The sequence below is a fragment of the Artemia franciscana genome, chromosome 4 (assembly GCF_032884065.1).
Source record: "Artemia franciscana chromosome 4, ASM3288406v1, whole genome shotgun sequence".
Classification (NCBI taxonomy): Eukaryota; Metazoa; Arthropoda; class Branchiopoda; order Anostraca; family Artemiidae; genus Artemia; species Artemia franciscana.
In genome coordinates this window covers 49,808,439-49,833,954 of record NC_088866.1, presented here as the reverse complement: position 1 = coordinate 49,833,954, position 25,516 = coordinate 49,808,439, and the positions used below count along the sequence as shown (strand labels likewise).

The 25,516-nt window shown below is 35.4% G+C and overlaps 1 protein-coding gene across 1 annotated transcript in view; it reads right to left on the bottom strand.

Annotated features, from left to right (window-relative positions):
* The window catches only part of LOC136026542 (metabotropic glutamate receptor-like), a 344,543-nt gene extending 320,372 nt beyond the window's left edge, over positions 1-24,171 (bottom strand). The window contains exon 1 of the mRNA XM_065703226.1: positions 24,065-24,171. The gene's annotated coding sequence lies outside the window, so the exon portion shown is untranslated. The remainder of the gene's footprint in view (positions 1-24,064) is intronic.
* Between the last annotated feature and the right edge of the window lie 1,345 nt (positions 24,172-25,516).

The following is a 25,516-nucleotide window of genomic DNA, read 5'->3' as shown; positions in this document are numbered from 1 at the left end:
AAACTATCTATCTATCTATCTATTGGTATCAAAATTCCATTTTATAGAGTTTCGGTTACTATTGAGCCGGGTCGTTCCTTACTACAGTTCGTTACCACAAACTGTTTGATTGGGAAAGCTGACTCTCCATTGTGCTTGTCCAGTCTAATGGAAACATGCAGTCATCTTCTATTTGATTGCTATGTTTTTAGTAGAGCACGTATATTAATCGAACAAAGTGAATGTGAAACAAGTGTGCGTTTCCTTTATTGCTGATAATTAGAAATAATAGAGTTCGGACTATTGTAAACTGATTTTTATCCCGCGCGAAAAGACTTGACTTTTAGTTAGTGTTTATGTGTTGTTTTCAATAGTGTGCATTCTTTTTTCTCTTCTTTGTAGTGTGTACGTGTTTTTTCTGTGAAATACCTTTTTTTGGTTTAAACACAAACTAAAGTATCTATCTATCTATTCCCCTACAAATCTGAAGATTGTACAATTTGATACCTTTTGAATTATAACTGTCAATTTTACAACCACAATGGAAAGAAATTCTGTAAAAAATTAATGGCTACATTGACAATTAGTCAACTTTGATTTAATGAGCCAATAAAAATTCGCTTTTCTCAAAGAACAACCTGAGTTTGGGTTATATAAATATTTTAATTTTACCCCCGAAATTCCACCCAAGGAATCAATAATCCAAGAAAAAGCAACCAAGGAAATGATCTATTAAGGTCTTTCAGTTTAAAATAATGATAACAGATGAACTTCGTTTCTTCTAAAACAAAACTATGGTATTCTTTTGTTTTGTCTACTACAAAATTTCTAAATCATTCATTTTTTCTTTTCAATAAATTCTGACGGTTTTCTAAAATATTCGTTTGAGTCTTTTTTCGCCTTATGAGCAATATGGACTCCAAGAAGGATAGCTTGTATAGTTGGTTAAATGATTTTATAAAACTTTTCTTTCCCTTAAATTCTGAGATATCCTTGCTTATCTTCTCAGTCAATTCTGAAATATCTTCTGAGACTCTTCTGAGGAATCCTGGGACCCTTCTTTCACCTTATGAGTAACTAAGCCTTCAAGAAAATATCTTCTACAGTTATTTTCATGTTTTCACTTTACTTTTCTTCTTAGTAAATTCTGAGACATCTTCTGAGGCTCTTCTGAGAAATCCTTCCTTCGTATTGTGAACAATGTGAACTACATGAAATATAGCTCATTTATCTTGTCCTCTTATTAAATTTTGACAAGGTATAATCCTGGGATTCTTCTTCCATTTTATGACAAACGTAAACTACAAGGGAAATAGCTCATCTAGCTTGCCTTCTCAGTAAATTCAGAAAAGTCTCCTGAGACTCTTTTGTGGAACCCTAGGACCATTCTTTAATCTTTTCAATAATTCAGACTTCAAGAAAAATAGCTTCTACGGTTATTTTGATGTCGTCATTTGACTTCTCTTCTTAGTAAATTCTGAGACTTCTTCTGAGGCTCTTTTGAGAAATTCTGAAATCCTTCTTTCGTACTGTGAACAATGTGAACTACAAGACATATAGCTTACTTATCTTGTCTTCTTATTAAATTTTGACAAGGTATAATCCTATGATTCTTCTTCCATTTTATGATAAACGTAAACTACAAGGGAAATAGCTCATCTAGCTTGCCTTCTCAGTAAATTCAGAAAAGTCTCCTGAGACTCTTTTGTGGAACCCTAGGACCATTCTTTAATCTTTTGAATAATTCAGACTTCAAGAAAAATAGCTTCTACGGTTATTTTGATGTCGTCATTTGACTTCTCTTCTTAGTAAATTCTGAGACTTCTCCTGAGGCTCTTTTGAGAAATTCTGAAATCCTTCTTTCGTACTGTGAACAATGTGAACTACAAGACATATAGCTTACTTATCTTGTCTTCTTATGAAATTTTGACAAGGTATAATCCTGGGATTCTTCTTCCATTTTATGATAAACGTAAACTACAAGGGAAACAGCTCATCTAGCTTGCCTTCTCAGTAAATTCAGAAAAGTCTCCTGAGACTCTTTCGTGGAACCCTAGGACCATTCTTTAATCTTTTGAATAATTCAGACTTCAAGAAAAATAGCTTCTACGGTTATTTTGATGTCGTCACTTGACTTCTCTTCTTAGTAAATTCTGAGACTTCTTCTGAGGCTCTTTTGAGAAATTCTGAAATCCTTCTTTCGTACTGTGAACAATGTGAACTACAAGACATATAGCTTACTTATCTTGTCTTCTTATTAAATTTTGACAAGGTATAATCCTGGGATTCTTCTTCCATTTTTTGACAAACGTAAACTACAAGGGAAATAGCTCATCTAGCTTGCCTTCTCAGTAAATTCAGAAAAGTCTCCTGAGACTCTTTTGTGGAACCCTAGGACCATTCTTTAATCTTTTGAATAATTCAGACTTCAAGAAAAATAGCTTCTACGGTTATTTTGATGTCGTCACTTGACTTCTCTTATTAGTAAATTCTGAGACTTCTTCTGAGGCTCTTTTGAGAAATTCTGAAATCCTTCTTTCGTACTGTGAACAATGTGAACTACAATACATATAGCTTACTTATCTTGTCTTCTTATTAAATTTTGACAAGGTATAATCCTGGGATTCTTCTTCCATTTTATGACAAACGTAAACTACAAGGGAAACAGCTCATCTAGCTTGCCTTCTCAGTAAATTCAGAAAAGTCTCCTGAGACTCTTTTGTGGAACCCTAGGACCATTCTTTAATCTTTTGAATAATTCAGACTTCAAGAAAAATAGCTTCTACGGTTATTTTGATGTCGTCACTTGACTTCTCTTCTTAGTAAATTCTAAGACTTCTTCTGAGGCCCTGTTGAGAAATTCTGAAATCCTTCTTTCGTACAGTGAACAATGTGAACTACAAGACATATAGCTTACTTATCTCGTCTTCTTATTAAATTTGGAAAAATTGTAATCCTGAGATTCTTCACCTATATTATGATCAGCATGAATTACAAGGAAAATACTTCTCATATCTTGTCTTCTCAATAAAATTTGATGTCCCCTGAGAGTCTTCTGAGGGATCCTGTTACTTTTCTTTTATTACGTTTCATGAGAAAAATAGTATCTAGAAACAACTTCCAAATGCCATTAATGTCGAAACATCAAAATATAATTCACGTAACAGATTATAACAGAAAAACAAATCATTCTTTAACTTTTCACTTGCCTTCATATTATGGATACAATCAAATCCGGTATAATTTATTTAATCTGGTGTGAAGTATACATAACATAAATCAATGTTAATCTATACTTCCCACAAATTAATATTTTTTGGAGCCAGTCTTCTTAAAACTGGCAGACATCCAAGCTTTACAAGAGACATCATTCAATCTAACAAATATTTCAAAACAGAGCGAGTCTGATTTAGTAAGAAAAAACTTAGATTTATTTGAATTACAATTCTAATCAGGAGACTAAAATCTCTTTCCCAGACGCACTCCTCAAGAAGAATATAATAACTTGCACTTATAAGTGAACTTTTCATGAAGAAATGGCAATAATATTTCAACCAATCCCACTTTTTCTCCCGTCCAAATTCAGAGATAGCAATTTATCTTGGCGATAAGATTCTAAAAGCTCTTTATTTCTTTTCCTTTAAACCGATTTCCTAACTTTCATTTAAATGTAAGCGGGACTGCCCCTTCAATAAAAGAAAAATTGGTTGTTAGATATTCTCTTACTATTGTACAACTCTGGAGCCAAATTGCCTAAATCTGTTCGTTTTATCGAATAAAGCGGGTGAGAAGGGATGTTGGGCTTAAGGAGGGGAGCATAAACATATAACTACAAAATTAAAGAATATAATAGGTGAAAAGGTATGAATCTTGATATGGGAAAACCTGGCAGGATATGAGCTTTTTTAAAAATAGTATACAGGGGGTTAGGGGGTTTTATCACCCATCACCCTCTCAAAATGTTTTTCCGACTAAAAAATGCAATAAAAATACATATTAAAAATTTGGATGTGTTTTTTTTAATTTTTTGTAACCATCCCCCTCCAAACAAAATAATCGTCTGCGAAAGAAATTCTGGATACGACCCTGATTTTTAAGCATAATGAGCCTATTTGATTGATTTCTATTTGATTTCTAAGCATATTAAAATTTCTAAGTAAACCTAAGCATATTAGTGTTCTAATAAGTTTCTGCTTTCAGCAGGGTTGTCAACAGTTCTAAATATATTTGGAATTGTCATTGAATTATGTTTTTTTTGGCAAAAGCAGGCAAGGAGGGTGGGATTGTGTTTTGGATTAGTAAAATAAAACCGAAAAGAATATTACGAGTAATAGTATAAAGGAATACTATTTCCTTATAGTATTCTAAGCATATAATTTTTCTATTATACTAAATATGTAAATCTTCTCGTAAATTTATGCTATCACTAAATTCGCCACACGCCCTACACGCGCATTTTGTCACTTGTCAGTCTGCGTATCATCTTTGCAATTCAAAGAACATTAATGTTCTATTTAGTCCTTAGGTGAGTTCAGATATTAATCCGCTTACCACTTGTCATTTTGGGTGGAATTAATTAAAAAATTCTTTTTCCCAAAAACAATTTGTCAAAGAAAAGTAAAAAGCTGCACTAAACCAAAAATAAGTAGAAATAAAGTAAAACTACCACAGAACATTATCAATAAAAAATGAAACCCAAAATGAACAGAAATTATAATGGTTAACCGAGTCACAATGAAAACGAGCAAAATTGACATGAGTAGGACTGACAACCCTCATGCCTCCAAGACCAGAATATAATTTGCACTGTACTGGAAACGAAATAAATTTTAAATGCTTTAGCTTTTTTAATAAAAGAAAGTCATTAAAACTTTAAGGGATAAATTATCAGTATTCCTTAAACTGACAATCCATGGTTGTCTGTTTTTTTTTTCATTAAAGTGAAAATTATATTCTGGTTTTGAGAAGCCATTTAGTTCAACACCTCCCCCCCAACATTTTGTGAAAGGGTCTCCTGAATACCCCTCATCTCTTTGGAAAGTAAGGTCAAACGTGCATGCCTCTCTCTTTTCTTTAACATTCACTATGTATAAAACAATGAAAGAATTGCCTAGCTTCCAACCCTTCCCATGAGGGCCATGAGGAGGTTGACCTCCCCAAAGAAATGCACATCCCCCCTGCTGGACTTTTTTTCAATGCTGAACAAAATAGCTCTCTTAAAGTTTCGATTGGATGTGCTTTGGAAAATGATGGGCGTTGGCGAGGGGGCGGTTGCCCTCTAACCACAAAAAGGGCACTAGAACCTTTTTTTATCTCCAATCCAGTGAGCCTCCCCCCAAAACAAGTTTATATTACCATCTCTGCCATAAAAACCTTATATGTTGCTAATAGGAAATTAGTATAGTTTGTATCCCTTGCCCTGAAGAATGTGGGGGGTAGGGGTATCATTCTCAAAGACATAATTACTGGACCTTTCAAATACACTAAACAAAAAGGTCATTTCTGAATTTTGACTGAATATGTTTTGGGAAATGATGGGCGTCGGGAAATGACTATTAAAAAAGGAACTACAACTTTTAATTTCAAATCTAATGAGCCCCATTCGAAGTTTCTACGACAACTCCTCCTTTACAAAGTACCCCGGCCTGAAAAAAATACAATGTGTCCACATTGCTCTTTACTTAGGCAGCGATGCCTATGATACCCTACCTGATTCAACTTAAGAATTTCACTCGTTCGGTACCTTCGAAAGAATTTAATAACATATTTTTAATGTCTAGATGAATTATGTTTTATTTTTTTGTTTGTTATTATTATTGTTGCTATTGTTATGATGGGATGGATGCCTCTGGGCCGCATTGGATTTTATTTTTTTAGAGGTGTTTGTGGTGTGTGCCACATCTCTCGTGGCTTGGTTTCGGCTGGTTTTGAATGATTAGCAGCAGTTTTTCCTTTGATTGTGTTCTTTCTGCTGTTTTTTAGCGGCTGATTCAGTTGTAAAGCTTATAGTTGTTACCCTTACCTATACAGGTCATTGAGTATTTTACGAGGCATGATAAATGATTTTTTTTATACATTTTTTTATTTTATTAATTGAAAAGCATAACTGAGAAAAAGAAACAAAAAAGTAGGGTATCGCAAGCGGAAAATGGTTGAAAGAACAAAGAGTGAGAACATGGCACTGCACAAACTCACATGAGAAAACCAGTAATTAAGCTGATGATCCTTCACCAATAAGGTCCTTTGCATATCGTGTTTTCTTGATATTCGGACCCTGCTTGACAAAAATCATTCCATCGATTGACCATACGTTCTTTGAACCCAGTATATTTCGAGCCAAATCAAGCAAGTGTTTACGCTTTCTCGAAGTACTCCGACACAAATATACCAGTTTTTGCTAGTTTCGATTTTGCCATGAACACCGTTTTTGCAGCATCTAGATTACGAAACACAACACAAACGGGAGACACGTTAGAACTGTTGGAGACTGGATTTGATGGATTCTGGAACCGACGAACGCTCAGGATGTGCGAATTTGCAATATCCGGTAGTCCCATTTTTTCCCTCATAACTTGTGTCACTGACATCTCAACACTGGCTCCTTGTGCTTGCTTTAAACCACTAAAAATAAGCGTATCCATTATCGTTTTCTGGTCCATATCATCAAGTTGTAGTTCAATCACTTCGATTCTGTCTTCCAGAGATGCAATTTGCTTTTTTAGCCCAGATAATATTTTTTCAAAAGCACTGTACTTTGCCAAGTATTCAACCGAAATTGAGTCATGGATTTTACAAACGATGTCTACTGTAACAGATGATGCTAGCCCTGTAGAAGGTACTAGAAGGTACCATGCCCAAATTGTCACGAACCCTTTGTTCAATTTCATTTCTCAAACCACGCAGATTTTCAAGTTCTTTTTGAGCATTGTCCACAACGGAGGCAAGAGAAGCCCGATCCAAGTTTATCTTTTCTAAGTAAATATCCGGAAAAGTAGCAACTTCACTGAATGCATTTGCTACTCCTTTGGTTTTTTTCTTCACAGCTTCATCAAAGTCTTCTCGGTATGGTTCAAGCTGATATTCTTGAAACGTTAATACCTCATGCGTGCCGTAACAGAAAACAGTATCCACAATTCGAACCGGCCATTTTGGATATCCTTTGAATTTTGCAAACGCTAGTCCTCTAATTTCGAATCCTCCAGGCATCTCGGATAATTAGAAAAATTTTACCTTTTAGTTGCCTTTCTTATTTATAGACGTGCCAGCCTTCGTCTGTTTCTCATTAAAATTATCCAGAAAAAGTATCAAAAAAAGATTTAATTTCTTCGTCACTGAGTAATTAAAATCCAGTACATTTACAAAACGTGTAAGTTTATTTATTGCGTAACACTGAAATCATTATTCAAAATATAATCCTTTCTCAACACCGGTCTTAACTGGACGAAGTCTGAATGAACACTGAAAGTACTATTGGTAGTACTAGCAGCAGCACTTGTATTAGCGTATGCCTTTATATGTAGTTGCAATAGAAGTAATGCTGGAAGTAGTAGTATTGGTAGTATTAAATGTAGCAGTGATAGAAGCATTAGTAGTAGCGCGTACATATTGCCTTTTGGTCAGATAATTTTAGTATTCTCTGAAAGTTCCAACTTGATACCCGAACCAATTCCTGAGATATGCTCTTTTCATAATTTACATGCACATACCGTCTTTTGATTTAGTTCAAATTTTTCCTCAATATTGTAAATGAAATAGTAGGGATAGCAGTATTAGTGGTGACGATTGTAGCAGTCGCGGTAGGATGTAAATTTTCCCTTTTTGATCATCTCCTTTATCGTTTCCTTAAAGTTACAAATTAATGTACCCAGTTACTCAAGAGCTACTTTCTTTTGACAATCCATATGCATATAATGTGTTTTGATTTAGTTCAACACTTGCCTCAACATTCTCTGAAAGTCTCACCTGAATCCCCTTCGTCCCTTTGTTGAGTAAAGTTCATACATGCATACCTTTTTCAATAACATATACTATTTCTAAACAATGAACAAATGGCCTTACTTGCGGCCCTTGCCCTGAGGACTGTGAGGAGGTTGACATTCTCAAGATATTACTGGACCTTTCAACAATGCTGAACAAAATAGGTCTCTTTAAATTATGACCGAACGTGTTTTGGGGAATGATAGGCTTGCGGGGGAGGGGCTGGCTGCCCTCCATTCACTATTGACTGTTTAAAAGGGCAATAGATCTTCCGACTATCAATCAATTGAGCCCCATCCGACCCGAAGTTTATGCCATCAACCGTTCCATAAAAACCTTGTATGCACTGAAGCTCAACTTACAACCCTATCCCCTGGGCTCTGGACGGTTTTTTCCACCCCGAAGGCATTGTTATATGCTCTTTGGACAATTGTGAACAATGGCTATCTCACAATTTTAATCGGATACGTTTTGGGAAAAGAGGGTGTCAAGGGGGGTGTCTTGTTACCCTCCGTCACTTTTGACTATAAAAAGGAAACTAGAGCTTTAAATTTTCAATCAAGTTAGCCTCTTCTAAAGTTTACACATTCGCCCCCTCCAAAAGAACCTTATATGCCCCCGTGGCAAAGCTAACCACAATTGCCCCCAGACTCTGGGGTAGTAATGTCAACCCCAAATACCTTGCTAAGTGATCTTTGAATTGTTTTAGAAAAATCTAAAAATTTCCATCAAATATATTTGAAGAAAAAAGGCCGTGATAAGGGGGGGGGGTACTAGCTGCCATCCGATCACTTTGACTTTTAAAAATGGTACTAGATCTTCCGACTTCCAATCAATTGATCTCCATTCGATCTGAAGTTCATATGATCACCCGTTCCATAAGAGCCTTATATGCACCGGAGCATAACTTACAATCCTTGTCACTGGGCTCTGGAGGATTGTGTCCACCTTGAAAGCATTGTTATATGCTCTTTGGACTATTGTGACTAAAAATGGGGAGAAGAGGCTGTCAGGAAGGGGGGCCAGCCGCCCTTCATTAATTTTGGCTCTTAAAAGGGAACTAGAACTTTGAATTTCAAATCAAAGGAGCATCCTCTAAAGTTTACACAACAACTCCTTCCATAAAACTTTATATGCTCCCCTGGGTATAGCCTACAACCATTGCCCTCAGGCTCTGGGCGGGGGGGGGGATGTATCAACCCCAAAGGCCTTGCTATGTGATCTTTGGACTGTTTTAGAGACATCTCAAAATTTCTATCGGATACAATTGGAGAAAATAGGCCGTGAGCGGGGGGGGGGGTAGTTACCCTCTGATCATTTGGACTCTTAAAAATGCCATTAAGCTTCTAATTCCCGACCACCCTTTCTATAAAAAACCTTATATGCCCCCAGGGCATAACTTACAACCCTTGTCCTGAGGGCAGTTGGGGGGGGGCTGTGATATTCAAAGAGATAATTGCTGGACCTTTGAACTACAGTGAACAAAATTGCTATCTCAAAATTTTGATTGGATGTATTGGGGAAAATAATGGGCTTGAGGCGGGGGGACGGGTTGCCCTCCAATCACTTTTGACTATTGAAAAAAGCACTAGATATTGAAATTGTCCAATAGAAGGAGTTCCTTTCAAAGTTTCTAGGGTAACTCCTTCTATACTAAGTGCCCTGGTCCAAAAAAAATAATACTGTTTGCCCACATCGCCTTTCACTAAGATAGCGGTATTGCGCTGCCAATGATATCGAAAGAAAGCTTCTGGTGGTTTGGACATGTGCTATAAAGGAGGATAATACGACAAAGTCGTGCTTTTTCGACCAGCCTGCTGGGATAAGATAAGGATTCCCTTTTGGCACTATTATTTCCAAAAATTAGTGCCTAAGGTTAGCTTTACATAGGTCTGTTTGGTTAATTAATCGTGCGATCACAAAATAGGAAATAGAAAAAATACGATTCATTTCGATTTTTACGTTTATATTGAAAGAAAGGTTCAGATGGCTAGGTCACGTTTTATGGAAGGAGGGAAATAAATACCCAAAATTACTACTTTTTGGCTATTTTGTTGATCATTATAAGCGTGTGTTCAGTGTATTTAATAGTTTTCTTCAGTCTTTTTATTATAAGCTGCTTAAACCACTTTTACCATACCGTCTCCTGCAGGCTCATGTCCAGCCTGTAGCAATATCTGAAATTCGCCGGGCTTTAAGAAAAATTAAGCGTTCAAATAGCCTTGATCTTGACGGCCTTTCTTACCGATTTTTTGCTTATGATTGTCCTGCTCTACTTAACCATCTACAAATATTTTTCCAGTCTTGCTTAGCACAGTCGCTTGTTCCTGATAGTTTCCTTTGTGGCCGTATAACGTCTATTCAAAAGCGAGGCAAGGACCCCACGTCATGTGTGAATTATCGTCCCATTACAGTATCGTGTTTCTTAAGTAAGTTGCTTGAACATTTGTTACTACCAGAAATTGAGTCGAATTGTGATTTTACGCCTTTTCAATTTGGTTTTCGGAAAAGTTTCGGTTGCTCCCATGCACATCATGTTTTAAGCCGACTCATGAAAGATGCCGTAAAAGCTAAAATGTCTTTATACTGTCTTACTGTTGATATTTCTGGAGCTTTCGACAATATTGTGCACTCTCAGGCTCTATTTTCCCTTGCGTCTTCAGGTGTTAATCCTTCCGTACTAAGTTTATTGTCTTCTTGGTATTCAAAGTCTAAAATTCAAGTTACCTGGAATGGCCAAATATCTGACCCGGTAAAAATTAATAAGGGAGTTCGGCAAGGTGCCGTATTGTCTCCTAGTATATTTAAATGCGTGCTTGCATCGTGCCTGCGTCCCCTTAGAAGTTCTGTTTTTTACGGTAATACTGGTTTGTCTTCTATTGCATATGCAGATGACGTTCTTCTTGTTGCCCGGACTCGCCGTGGATTGCTTTCTAATTTTACTATATTAACCAATGAACTATCTAAGATTGGACTGTCAGTTAATGCGTCTAAATGCGAGTTTATTTGTTTTAATAGCCCTTATGCGGTCGCTCCATTCGTTACTGGGACTGCAGTTCTACCATGTTCTTCTTTAGTTAGTTGGCTTGGTCTGTGTTTCGGCCCAACACTTTCCACTACCTGTTCATCCCTAGTGAATCAAGCCGTGAAAAACCTACGCGTCGCTTACGAAAAAATATCCCCAAACAAAAGCCGTTACAACCGCAACGGTTTGTGCATGATTTATAACGCTTATTGCGCCCCTGTGCTTTTGTTTTTATCAGGCATGGCTCATCTGTTCCGTAAGAAAGATCGACATACTCTACGTACGGCTTATTTCAGATATTGCAAATTCCTCCTCCGGCTTCCTAGATGGCACCGAAACAAAAAAATAATTGCTCGATTTGGTTTAGTAGATGTGCCTTCTCGGATTCGGTCTTCCAGTGATGATTTATGTAAAAAGACTGTCAACTTTATTCACGTTTATGACCCTCTGCAGCCTTTTTTCCATATTGATACTGGTTGATTAGTCCATATTGTCTTTTGTTAGTTTGAATTTTGTTTTTCTTCGCTGTTTATCGTATTTGTTTTTGTTTATTTATTTATATTTATTTATAATACTCCGTACTTTGTGTTTTTTTATACTTTACGGGTAATAAAGTTCATTCATTCATTCATTCAAATCTAAGCGCGGGAAAAGGCAGGCTAAGAAAACGATCCAGATGGATGGATAAATTTTGTGGACAGGAGAGCATAGTTGGTGGGACAGAGATAAAGAGAAGCTCTAAATAGCACAAAATCGATTAAAATAGAGGTGCATCCTCCAGTTGGCTAAATTTTAGAATAAATTGTATCATCAAACCTTTGTCAACGATTTTAGGCCTAAAATCAAAGGTTGCGTAATATTTTGAAAGTTTGACAAGATTTATGCCACGTTTCCAAGAAGTAATGTCCTAGGATGACAATAAATAGGCCTGTCTATTAGGTTGATCACATGAAATAAACCACAAAATAAGCCATAATAAAATAAGCCATAAGAAAACTTGGTTCAATATACTTTCTAGGTTTATTCTTAATTCGAATGGTGAGGTCATGTTTCAGGAGATGAAGGAAAATAAATTGCCAAAAATCGTGCTTTCGGGGCAACCAACTCAGGCCAAACGAAATTAAGATCGGCCCTTAATTGGTTAGGAGAATTTCGTAGGGAAAAGCTTAGAGAAAATTGGTACTTCAAGGGAAGGAATAATAGTAAAATTATGAGCAGATTGAGGCGGAAGTAGTAGCACACAATGCCGGGCTGGGCTGAAGCGGCCAGAGTTGCCAGCCGGTGAAAAAAAAATCACTAGATTTTTGTGATTATGTGGTTAATTTAGTGATTTTGTTCAGTGATATAATGGTTTATCTGCTGATTTAGTGACTTTTACTTTCGTCAAAATAAAAAATCACTAGAAATATTAATAAATCACTAGAGGTGGCAAAACTGTAAGTGACCCGGTGCTACAATGAGTAATTGGCAGAAATGAAAAAAAAAATTGTTCGGTAACTAATAAAAATGCGAAAATATTTGTCAGAATATTGAACAAAATATTGTTCAAGGCTGCATGTAAAAGTAAGACACAGAATGATCTTTCGAAGCACAAGCATTACACAAAAGGTGCTCACTTCTTCAGTTAGTGCAGCAACAAAGCTTTCTTCGTGTCGAATTAATGTGTGAAAGGGGAATTTGTGCAAAATTTGGACTGTAGTTAAAGAAGCTCTTTTCCACAAGAAACTCAAACAGTCTTCCACATGTCTTTAAAGGAAAGCTGATGGATCCATTGTGGACAAAAAATCCCTAGCGAGTGCCTTCAATTCAATTTTTGTTTTCGTCCCTCTTTCTCTATCTTGTATGCACTTTCAGATGCAACAGAGTTTGTGCGTGTTAATCTGGACAAGGGCTTGTGTGTTTTGGTTCTATCTCTTCACTTTCCATTAGCCTTTGATAGGGTTGATCACTCTATTCTTTTGCCTAGATTATCTTTATTTGGAGTGCAAGGAGTCCCACTAGAATGGTCAAGGTCTTATCTGTCAGGGATATCTCAGTATGTTTCGGTTAATGGTACTTCTTCCTCTATTTTGTCAATGTTTAAAGGGGTCCCACAGAGCTCTATGCTTTGTTTTTAATTTACATTAGTGATCTTATTGATGGTCTTCATCCCCATCATCACCGTCTTCTTTTTGCTGATGACAGTAACTTTTTCATTGCTGCAGTGGACCTGCCATCTGCCACCTCCATAGCTCAAGGTCTTCTTGATAAAGTACAGGACTGGTGCTGGTCAAATGAAATGGCTCTTAACAATCGGAAGAGTGCCATTGTCAATTTCAGGACTCCTGAAATTGGAGTCCTGACTGGCTCCTTACCGTATGAAAGACGTACAGGAGCCAGTCATCCTGACTTACGGGAACGATGTTCTCGTAATCTAAACGATTACCGTGGTAATCTAAACGATTACCACATGCTAGTATGGTGAAATTTCTTGGTGTGTAACTTAACTGTTTTCTTTCTTTTAAACCACATATATAACTCGCACCCGTTACCTCATCCTCTGCCAGTGTTCAATATTGCACCGGGTTTTCTCATTTCTTCCTCCAGATGTTATGGTTTCTCTCTATTATTCTTTTATTTTACCCTATCTTTTTTGTTGCTGCTCTGTCTGAGGTAGTACTAATAAATTTGTTCTCAGCTCATTTCAAAGAGACCGAAGTAAAGCATTGAAATACTTTTCTTCTCTCTCGGCTTCACCCTTCCTCTGATCTTTATATTTATACTGAAATAGCTCCACTGGATCGTACTGTCGGTAAAAGTGATCTTTATTTAGCGCATTCTGCTTTTCTAGATACACTTCCACCACCTCTGCAGCAATTTTTTTCAAGGATATGCTCAGGGAGGTGCTCTTCTTTCTTACGTAATTCTTCTCGCAGATTTATTTTTCCCAAACGATCATCTACAGCAGCCCAGAGGTCTCCTGTTTATCAATCAATTCTATTATGGAGCTCCATCTCTCCGGATATCCCTCCATTTCTTTCTGCAAAGGCAGTTTTTCGTGTCTTTCCAGTTGGTAATTTCTCTCTCTCTCTCCTTTGTTTTGATTTTTCCTGTTCTCTCTTTTACAATTGTTTCTCCTTTTTATAATTCTATCCGAACTGATATATCTCTCTCCTCTTCTTTTTAAAATTATTTTCAGGTATCTTCTTAACTTTTAATGTCCTTGTTTATTTGTCTTTTTCTGGTTTTTTTTCTGATGTTCTAATGTCAACTTCGTCTTTCCTGTTTCTCTAATTTCTTGATTTCTATTTATTTCTATTATTATAATTACTACCAGTTTTGTTTTCACTGCGTGCTTGTGTTTATTCTCCTTTTATCTTTATTTCACATGCATTGTTTGATCAGGGTGTTATTTATGGTTCTCTTAGTGCTGTATTAGTGTTGTATGGCCCATAACAAGCAAAGTTTCTTGGGCCGAATAACTATTTACGTTTGTAATAGTGTTTTAGTATTAATTATTGATTATTTATTTGATTAATTGATTGATTGATTGAACAGAAGTTTATACCCAACTGAAAAGCAAATGAATATCTGGATAAACATCTAAAATAGTTTAATCATTAGAAAAGGCAGACTTAGCAACTAGATAGATGGACAAATCTTTAGGGAAGTTCAACACACCTGGTGCCACAGTGAAATAGAGAAGCTCTGGGGAAGAGAAAATGAGAAGAGGAAAAAGACTTTCATCCTATATTTGATTACCTTTTATTCTAAAAGTGGCTCTTGAAATCTGTGTCAATTTTTCATTCCTAAAATCAAAATTTCGAATCCGTCTTCGGAATAGATCATTCCAGCAATGAAGGCAAAGCGAGGAGGAAATAGAGAAAATGCTCTGACGATGAAATGTAATTTTTTTCCTTTTCTTTATTTTTAAAAGAGACATAGCGAGTTGTCTCTGTGTCTCCTTTGTATAAAATTTATGTACAGCGTTTTTGTTCAATAAAGTCTAGTTCAAGTCCATGAACCAATTGAGAAACACACAGATACTTTGGCCAAGTCCTTCGCTAAACTTCTGTGCATGAAGAGACGGAGAAAACGGAACACGAAAAACTGTGAGCAATGAAAAAAATATTGGACAAAAATAGGTTTAAAAAATGATTATAATAAATGTAACAGCGTTCGGATAGTTTTCTATTTTTCTCTCTGCTTTAAGGAAGTATCCAAGATTTTGTCCGGGGGGGGAATACTATATCTCGTTGGGGGTGACGGGTGTTCAAAAAAATTTTTTAAACCGCAACAAAAATTTGTTTATATGCATTTTTGTTCTGTTTTTATGAGTCGGATAAACCCTTCGGGGGAGGAGTTCAAACCCCCTAGTGTTTGAGTGTTCTGCTTACTAGTTGTGTTCTTTTAATGTCTACTGAGTCTAAGTTTTCCTCGTTTTGGTTCCTCTTTTCCCTCATTTGAAATCTAGCCAATAAATGGTGCTTAAAGCCAATTTATCAATAACTAATGGGGGATAAATATATTTTAGGTTATATTAATTTATCCGTTGTATGAAATGGTTCTATGCCTACGTCATCTATCTTGTTTTATTTTAATCCATAGCCAATTGTTTTCTTTCTTAGTTTCTGTTCCTGTAAAAAGAAAAACTTATACTTTTAAATCACGTTTCTTAGCAGTTTATTTCTGAATTATACTGCAGTTTTTTGACACTTGTTGATTAGATTGATTAAAAAAGAAACCACCCCTCCTCCAAATGGGTTGTTCTTCTGAAACAAGATCCTGTCTTTAGGTCTTCCCCAAACTAAACTGAGATATTAAGTATTGTTAGTTACATCTTTTTATATTTTATTTTATTCATAATTGAAAACTTTTATTACGATTCCTGCCAATTACAATATCATTTAGCTAACGAACATCTAATTAATATAGATTGTTACTATTTAACTATGAACATATAGTAAAAAAATATTTATTTTACTTTATAAATTACTTAATAATGGCTTAAAATATAAAATAATTTAATATTGGTTTTACAACCTTTCATGCTTAGACTAAACTCGATTTTTTCTTCTTGTTTTTGATCTCTTTTCCCTCCCTTAGACCTCCTCTTCAATTTCTTAGGATATTATCTACCTAAATAGAATTAGGTTCTTTTGTGACTACACCACGGAGAGATCACTTTAAAATGACATTACTTTTGCAATTTTCTGGGAATACAAGTTAGTAAAAGGACGAAATATTACGTCACGGTTAGATCTGCTAGGAAATTAGGTTTCATGTAGGTATATTAAATTTTAACAACACTTTTATATAACTGAAAGTAAAGAGCAATATTAAAGCTTGAAACGGACAAACATTAGACTAATTACGCAGAGGATACCCACAGCCCATTTAAGGAGAAGCAACAGCATACAAAATACTTTTGCTATTAAAATCCAATGTGTTCAACCAAAATAAAGTTAATTGGGCAAAAACATTTGCCGTAAAATTTTGTAAAAAGCACACGCTGGAAATTTGTATTGTTTCTAGTAGAGAACTGAATTAAAAAAAAAATTTACTGAAAGTAAGGAGCGACATTAAAACTTAAAACGAACAGAAATTACTCCGTATATAAAAGGGGCTTTTCCTCCTCAACGCCCTACTATCTACGCTAAAGTTTAACTCTTTCTCTTAAATCTACTTTTTAAAACAGTAAAAAACTTTTGGGTTGAGGAAGAAAAGCCCCTTTCGTATACGGAGTAATTTCTGTTCGTTTTAAGTTTTAATGTCGCTCCTTACTTTCAGTTAAAAAACTTGTGTTTTTATTTAATTTCTGAGCATTTTTGAATTGATGTATGTTTTGATTTTGGCTCTCCGCACATAAATAATTGAAACTAAATTTGCATATTAATTATTTTTGGCTAATTGGCTTTTTCATAGTTCTAATCGAAGAAGTTTGAAAAAAAGAACGGGGGAGGAGACCTAGTTGCCTTCCAACCTTTTGGTTATTTAAAAACGCAGCTAGAACTTCAAATTTTTTACGAACGGGGTTCATCCCCTCGTAAATATCTCACTCTTTACATTAAAGCTTAAATTGTGTCCCAATTCCTTGAGAATGACCCTTGAATCACAAAGGCCGTAGAATAAATAGTTGAAATTACTAAAAATACTTTAGCGTAAAGAGCGAGGTATTACGAGGAGGGGAACCCCTCATGTACATAATAAATTCTGTTAGTTTTAAGTTTTAATGCTGCTTCTTTCTTGCAGTTGAAAAAACTTTTCATGTTTATTTTTTCATTGTTTTCTTAAAAAATACTAGAAAATCCTGCACCTCCTTCATTGAAATTCTCTTCCCCCATTACAAATTCCTCCACGGAAAGATACACCCGCGTAACCCTCCTTCTCAACCCCTCCCCCAAACCAAAAAAATCCCCTGCAAACGTCTGTAGACTTCCCAATAACCATTGCCATAAGTAAACAATGTTCAAAATTTATTACTTGCAGCCCCTCCCATGGGGACTCTGGGGAAGCAAGTCGTCCCCAAAGACATAGTTATTAGTTTTTCGACTATGGTGAATAAAATGGCTATTTCATAATTTTGATCCGGTGACTTTGGGGAAAAATGAGCGCGGGAGGGGGCCTTGGTGCCAAACAATGTTTTGGTCACAAAACAGGGCACTAGAACTTTTAATTTTCGTTAGAATGTCCCCTCCTGCGACATTCTAGGACTACTGAGTCAATACGATCACTCCTGGAAAAAAAATAAACACGCATTCGTGATCCTGTCTTCTGACAAAACAATGCGAAATTCCACATTTTTGTAGATAGGAGCTTGAAACTTCTATAGTAGAGTTCTCTGATACGCTGAAACTGATGGTGTGATTTTCGTTAAGATTATATGACTTTTAGGGGGTTTTTCCTCCTATTTTCTAAAATGAGGCAAATTTTCTCAGGCTAGTTACTTTTGATGTAACTATTGTTATCAAAATTCCATTCTTTACAGTTTCGATTACTACTGAGCCGGGTCGCTCCTTACTGCAGTTCGCTATCACGAACTGTTTGATTAGCTGAAGTTTTCAGGAAAGATAGAGGGAATAAAACATAAACAATCAGATTTATTTTTGTTGAATCAAGGTATGTTTCGGATACTATCAGTTTTGGGACCCATCCATTCTTTCTGCCTAGAGGGCACGATTCAAGCGTACTAGGACTTAAAAATATTAGTGACTTGGTGCTGAGGGTGGCTTTCGACCTATTAGTAAAGACAAAGAATATATATGGGAGAACTGTGGTCCATGTGGGGATGAGGGATGTGGGTCTCGGTGGGTCACCTAGGATGGGTCTATTTTCGATAGACCTCTTGGAGGCCTCACCCGGAATGTTTAAATGTTTCTTAGGGAATTTTAGGGAAGATTTTTGTTAGGGAATATATTTAACGAATAAGTCTCCATCCTCGTCAGCCCTTTAGCGAATGAGACCACACTAAGGGTCCTATATTGCCAAGTAGTGAAAAATTCACTATGCTAACACAGGCTATATAAATCGGGGATGCCTTTTATATTTAAAACTTTTCGTTCTATTTTGGTTCTAACGACACTCTTTATTTCTTGGGAAAAATATTTTGCTTAGTTTAATTTAATATAACTACCATTTTTTACAAAAATAAAATATACTCTTGTTAGATTCATTTTGACTTATATAGAAAATAAACAAAAACAAATTAAAGATTTAAAAAATTGAAGAGATTAATTTTATAGATTTTAGCCAGGCATAATACATTAACATAGGCCTAGGTTTTATAGATTTAAAGCCAGGTATTTGATAAAGCTTAAAGAAAAGTTTAGGTGAAAATCCTACCTTCAAATGATATACCCGACAAGTACATTAAAGAGACTAGTACTATGAACGAGGATACTATCTTTACGGCTAAGGGACCGAGTAAGGCTAGTAATTTGTTCATTGTTGAACCAAAAATTGAACAGGATTGCGCCCTATCCCCATTTATATGCATCATTTTGATAGGCTTTGTCCTAAGGAGCAATGGAAGGCTATGGGGAATATGGATCCAAATCACAAGGTAAGACTCTCCTAGACTTAGATTAAGCAGATGATTTAAGAATCTTAGATAAAAATATTATCAAAAGAAATGGATTCTTGGGGGTCTTGAGAATTCAGGGTGCAAAAATAGATCATAAAATTAATTTTAAGAACATTAAGCACCTTCGACTAGGAATAAATAAGGTGAAGTGATAATGCTTGGTAACGACGAAATTTGACAAACATTTGGATTTACATATCTGGGTAGTATTATTAGCAATGACACTTGAAGCCGTGAGACGTTAAAAAACGAAGGAAAGAAAAGCTAAGATCACTAGGTCATGATTACCGATGGAGGAGGACAGATTGCCAAGGAGTGTGCTTTTTGGCCATTTATTTTGGGTCAAGCTAAATAAAGCTATTTGCAGAATGGGTTGGGAAGTACTATAACTTACAGCCAGGGATTTCACAGACAACATAATTTACCAACTCTAAAACAATTTTTACCTAATAGCATTTCAACAATATTACCGTAATATCTGTAAATTTACTGCACTTTCTGTGATAATTTTACAAACTTTACGACCTGAGTTTGTTCACTAACTCACCGATATCATTCTTAGGAGTACCCCACTTTGCCTCTTAGCATGTCATATCGACTTAAGGCTCCACTTAAGATCAAGATGTACCTTAAATTATTTCTGAAGCTGAGGATAGATGGTCAGATACTAGCAAATACTAATCCCTTCAAAGAATTAATTTTTTTTCGAAAATACAGATAAAACCAGACTTTAAAAATAAATGAAAAAAAAAGAGAAAGTGATAGTTGAAAGCCCACCAGAGTGTTCTGAAAGGCTCTAAGAAAAAAAAACTATAAGTTAAAATCCAACTATTATATCTATCCAAGCTATAATCCAAGCTATTATATTTTAGTTTCTCACTTAAATTTTATTTTCAATCAGGCACGTAGGCTACATGGGGAGACTGTCCACAGGTGACTTTGATCTATCCGCTCCTCTTCCAAAAAAAAAAATGCCTTGATATTTTACGATTACTCGGGTATTTTCTTATATTTTAGTATAATTTACCTTTTTAGTTGCTTTTATGGAGTATGACCCCTCTTGAAACAACTAACAAAATTATTTCATAAAAAAGCCTTTAATTGTTCCAACCATGAACAATTAAAAAAATTACATATTATTAATCAATAAATTATGATAAATAAAAAATATAAATAAACAATATAATAAACAATAAATAATTTTCACAAGAACTGGAATAAAAACGGCCTGACATATTTTAAACACCTTTAAAATCATTTGTGAGTATTTAAATTTATTGTTTATATTAATTATTAAGTGTTTGAGCCTTCAAACCGTTCAAAATGTTCCAAATAGATAAATTATGAAAAATATATATTTTGTCACTGTCAATGCTGCTATCATCGTATAAAATATAACAATTATTTCTTTTCACAATAAATCACATAAGATATTTCAAATCTGCTTTTTCGGAAAGTTCGTGGACATTTGTAATAAAAGTTAATAAATACCCATGGATAAGCAGTAATATGAACACTTGAGAAGCTTCAATCATTATTGAATGAATTCGTTCTGAGAAAAATTATTTTTCGTTTCTCATTTCTAATTTTCATTTCTCATTTCCCCTTATTAATTATTTCGATTTAACAGGATAGATTAATGGACTAGGTGGCAGTATGTAAGAAACTTGTTGCACCCAAACAACAATCTGGGGGGTACACCCAAAACAATCATCTGGAGTGCAATTCTTGTATTTGCAGAAACTATTGACCCGTGTCTCTCAATGAATTCATAATAGCCTCGAAGATCATTCATCTTTTAAACAGATTTTTTTTTCATTCGAAACCCATTAAAGAGACTTCCAGTATTGCAAAAGCAATACACCTATATTTCCTCAACATGATCCAACAGAACCTACCTTTTAAATTAGATACTTGTTATTGCAACCAACCCCCCCCCCCCCCTAAGGAATCACTTCCAAAATTTAAAATGGTAAAGGGGTGTAGCTTCCTAGTTCATTAGTTCTTTAATATCCGCAAAAAAATTTCCATCAAATTACGACCTACTATCAAAATAACGAACCATAGTGAGGTGAGCTTTAAATTCTAAATATAAAAACCTTCTATGGCACCTAAACACTCTAAGGGATGTACTTCCAATGTTGTAAACTGCATTTCCTCGTCCGAACTTCCTATTTACAACAATTACAAGGGCTGATCTTTCTTACCTAATCAGAGAGTCTCAAAGGGAATCTTCAAGACCATATATCGAATAAAACTGAGAGATTTATCAGAAGATCCCAGAGACCTAGGTACAAAGTAGGCATTCGCGCACGAATTTTTAAGGGGAAAATGTTAATTGCCAACAATTGACGAATAAAATTGTTGTTTTCATAGAATACAAACAGTAGAGCTTAAAAAAAATAAATACAATAAAATAGTGGTTGCTACAGCAACAAGCTTTTATCTCAACTTTTGATTTTTTTTTTTTTTTTTTTTTTTTTTTTTAGAAGAACTCTCTTTATTAACTACTAATTACAAAAACTATAAATACACACAACCGCCCTGGGGAAGGCTCAAAGAGCCTGATGTTGGACGGCTGCAATCCTCTGATTCTCAACCTAAATTAATAAGAAAAAACAAAAAAAAACAGAAACTAAAAAAACGGAAACTAAAGAAGGACAAAACACTCTCACTCAATTACTCCTTAATACCAGAATATAAATAAATAAAAGCTAATAATAATTAAAAAAAAAAGAAGAAAAAGAAAAAAAAGAATTATCTCCCCACTTCCAATAAATGTTTTTTTTAAATTTACTTTAAACAACCCGATATGTTGCGCCTCCCTAATGCCAGCTGGGATATCATTCCAAATAGCCGGAGCTAAATACCTAATTCCGAAAGCTGCACGTGTGGTGTCTCGGTACTCAACAATAAAATTATCTGCCTCTCTAGTCTCATACCCATGGAGTGAACGATTTACTCGAAAAAAACTGGTAAAAACTGGAGGACATACATTTAATATACTATTAAATAAAAAAGGAATTTTCTCAAGTAAAAATAAGAAGCGACATTAAAGTTTAACGGTATTAAATGAAGACAATTTTTGGTAGCTCAGGGAGCTGCCCCTCCTTAAGCTCTCACTCTTGGCACTAAAGTTTTAAAGTGCTTAAGAAATACTTCTTATTCAAATTCAACGCCCCTTGTGTTCGAGCAGTCTTTCTTAAAGAGCTGGGACAATTAGTCAAACTTTGCCGTAGAGAACAAGGGGCTGAGGAGGGGACGGCCTCCTTGATATATGGATTAATTTTTGTTTATTTTAAGCTTGAATTTTATCTATTTCCATTTTTACTTTCATTTAAGAGCATTTTTTTTTTTATTCATTTTTTTTATAGTATACCCAGGGCTAAACCTGAAATGTGAAAACAGCTACAACCCCAAAAACCCAGCTCTTTAAATCAAAATTTTACTCTTTCAGAACAATGTGTTGAGAAAAAGACCTCATTTATTACATTCGACTTTCGAAATTAAGTACGATTATCAAACATAACAAATATCTTCTCAATATTTCTGCGACAGAAATTGCTACTTTGGTTGGGTTCAACCTTTCTTAAACAAACTTAACAGTTTGACTCTTTGTCACAACTCTACTTTTTATAACAATAAAAACTTTAGCGTAAAGAGCGAAACGTTGAGGGGGGGACAACCTCTTTCATATACGGAACAATTTCTGTTCGTTTTAAGTTTTAATGTCGCTCCTTACTTGCAGTTGAAAAAACTTGTTTTTGTTTACTTAATTTCTGGACGTTTTTGAATTAATGCAAATCTTAATTTTGGCTAACTGCACATGAATAACTAAAACGAAATTTGCACATTATTTTTTTTGCTAAATAGCTTTTTCATAGTTTTGATCTGACGATTTTTATTAAAAAAAGGGTGGGGCAGGAAGTCAAGTTGCCCTCAAATTGTTGGTTACTTAAAAATGCAACAATAATTTTTAACGAACGTTTTCGTTAGTAATTAATATACGTAACTTACGAATTAACTTACGCAATGAACTTCTACATTTGTGTGTTTTTATTACGTATATGAAGGGGTTCGCCCTCACGTTAATACCTTGCTCTTTACACTAGAGCTTGAATTTTGTCCCAATTCTTTAAGATTCACCCTGAATCACAAAAGATTCACCCTGAATCACTGAATCACAAATGCTGCTTGTTACTTCCACTTGAAATTTTTTTTATTTATTTTCTAATTGTTTTTTTTTTAAATAATGGTAGAAAATCCTGCGCCCCCTTCACGGAAATTCTCTTCCCTCGTGATAAATCTCCATAAAAAGATCCTCCCATGTAACCCCCTTCCCTTACCCACCCCCACCCCAACGCAAAAAAGTCCCCCTGAAAATGTCTGTACACTTCATAATAACCATTACTGTATGTAAACAATGGTCAAAGTTTGTAACTTGCAGCCCCTCCCCTGGGGAGAGTGGGGGGTTGAGTCGTCCCCAAAGACATTGTTAATAGGGTTTCGAATAGATTGAACAGAATGGCTATCTCAAAATTTGATCCAGTGACTTTGGCGAAAAATTCGGGTGGGAGGGGGCCTAGGTGCCCCCGAATTTTTTCGGTCATTCAAAAAGGGCACTAGAACTTTTAATTTCCGTTAGAATGAGCCCTCTCAAGACATTCCACGACCACTGGGTCGATAAAATCACCCCCGGGAAAAAAAAAAAAAAAAAAAAAACAAACAAATAAACACTCATTCGTGATCTGTCTTCTGGCAAAAAAACACAAAATTCCACATTTTTAAAGATAGGAGCTTGAAAATTCTACAGTAGGGTTCTCAGATACATTTAATCTGATGGTGTTTAGTTAAGATTCTATTTAGGAGGTGTTTCCTCCTATTTTCTAAAATGAGGCAAATTGTCTCAGGCTCGTAACTTTTGATGGGTGAGATTAAACTTGATGGAACTTATATTTAACATCAGCATTAAAATCTGATTCTTTTGGTGGGACTATTGGTATCAAAATTCTGTTTCCTACCTTTACTACGGTTCGTTACCACAGACTGTTTGATTCAATAGATCAGTCGAACATTCAATTTTCTTTCTTATGAGCCCTCTTTCCATATTCTACCGTCCTTGGTTTGATACGCTCACTCCTGAAACAATAAAAAGAGCAATCAACAAACTCGCAACGGTGGCCATCCTTTTCGACAAAAAAAGAGTACGCAATTTTACATCTTTTCAAACAGTTCGTGGTAACGAACTGTAGTAAGGAGCGACCTGGCGCAATAATAACCAAATCTCTAAAAAATGGAGTTTTGACACCAATAGCTACATCAAAAGAATCGCATTTTAAGGCTGATTTTAAATACATAAGTTTCGTCAAGTTTAGTCTTACCCATCAAAATTGCGAGCCTGAGAAAAGCCTTATTTTAGAAAATAGGGCAAAATAACCCTTAAAAGTCATAGAATCTTAACGAAAATCACACCATCAGATTCAGCGTATCAGAGAACCCTATTGTAGAAGTTTCGAGCTCCTAGAAACAATTTTGTATGTTTTGCCAGAAGGCAGATCATGGATGCGTCTTTATTTGTTTGTGTTTTTTGTTGTTTTGTTATTTTTTTTTCCAGGGGTGATCGTATCGACCCATTGGTCCTAGAATGTTGCAAGAGGGCTCATTCTAAAGGAAATTTAAAGTTCTAGTGCCCTTTTAAGTGACCAAAAAATTGGAGGGCACATAGGCCCCCTCCCACGCTAATTATTTTCCCAAGGTCAACGAATCAAAATTTTGAGCTAGCCATTTTATTCAGCGTAGTCGAAAAACCTTATAACTATGTATTTCGGGACGACTTACTCCCCCACAGTCCCCGTGGAGAGGGGCTACAAGTTACAAGCTTTGACCAGTGCTTACATATAATAATGGTTATTGGGAAGTGTACAGACGTTTTCAGGGGGATTTTTTGGTTGGGGGAAGGAGCTGAGAAGAGGGGGATATGTTGGGGGAAATTTCCATCGAGGAATTTGTCATGGTGGAGGAAAATTTCCGTGAAGGGAGCGCAGGATTTTCTAGCATTATTAAAAAAAAAAAACAAGGAAAAAATAAACATTTTCAACTGGAAGTTTTTTCAACTGGAAGTAAGGAGCAGCATTAAAACTTAAAATGTACAGAAATTATTACGCATATGAGGGGTTCACCTCCTCCTAATACCTTGCTCTTTGCGCTAAATTATTTTTAGCGATTTCAACTATTTATTCTACGGCTTTTGTGATTCAGGGGTCATTATTAATTAATTGGGACAAAATTTAATCTTTAGTGTAAAAAGCGAGGTACTGACGAGGGGGTGAACCCCCCCACCCCCATATATGTAATAAAAACATGAGAATACAAAAGTTCGTTACGTAAGCTAATTTATAAGTTACGGATATCTTTTACTAATAAAAATATTCGTAAAAAATTGAAAGTTGCCTTTTTAAGTAACCAAAAAATCG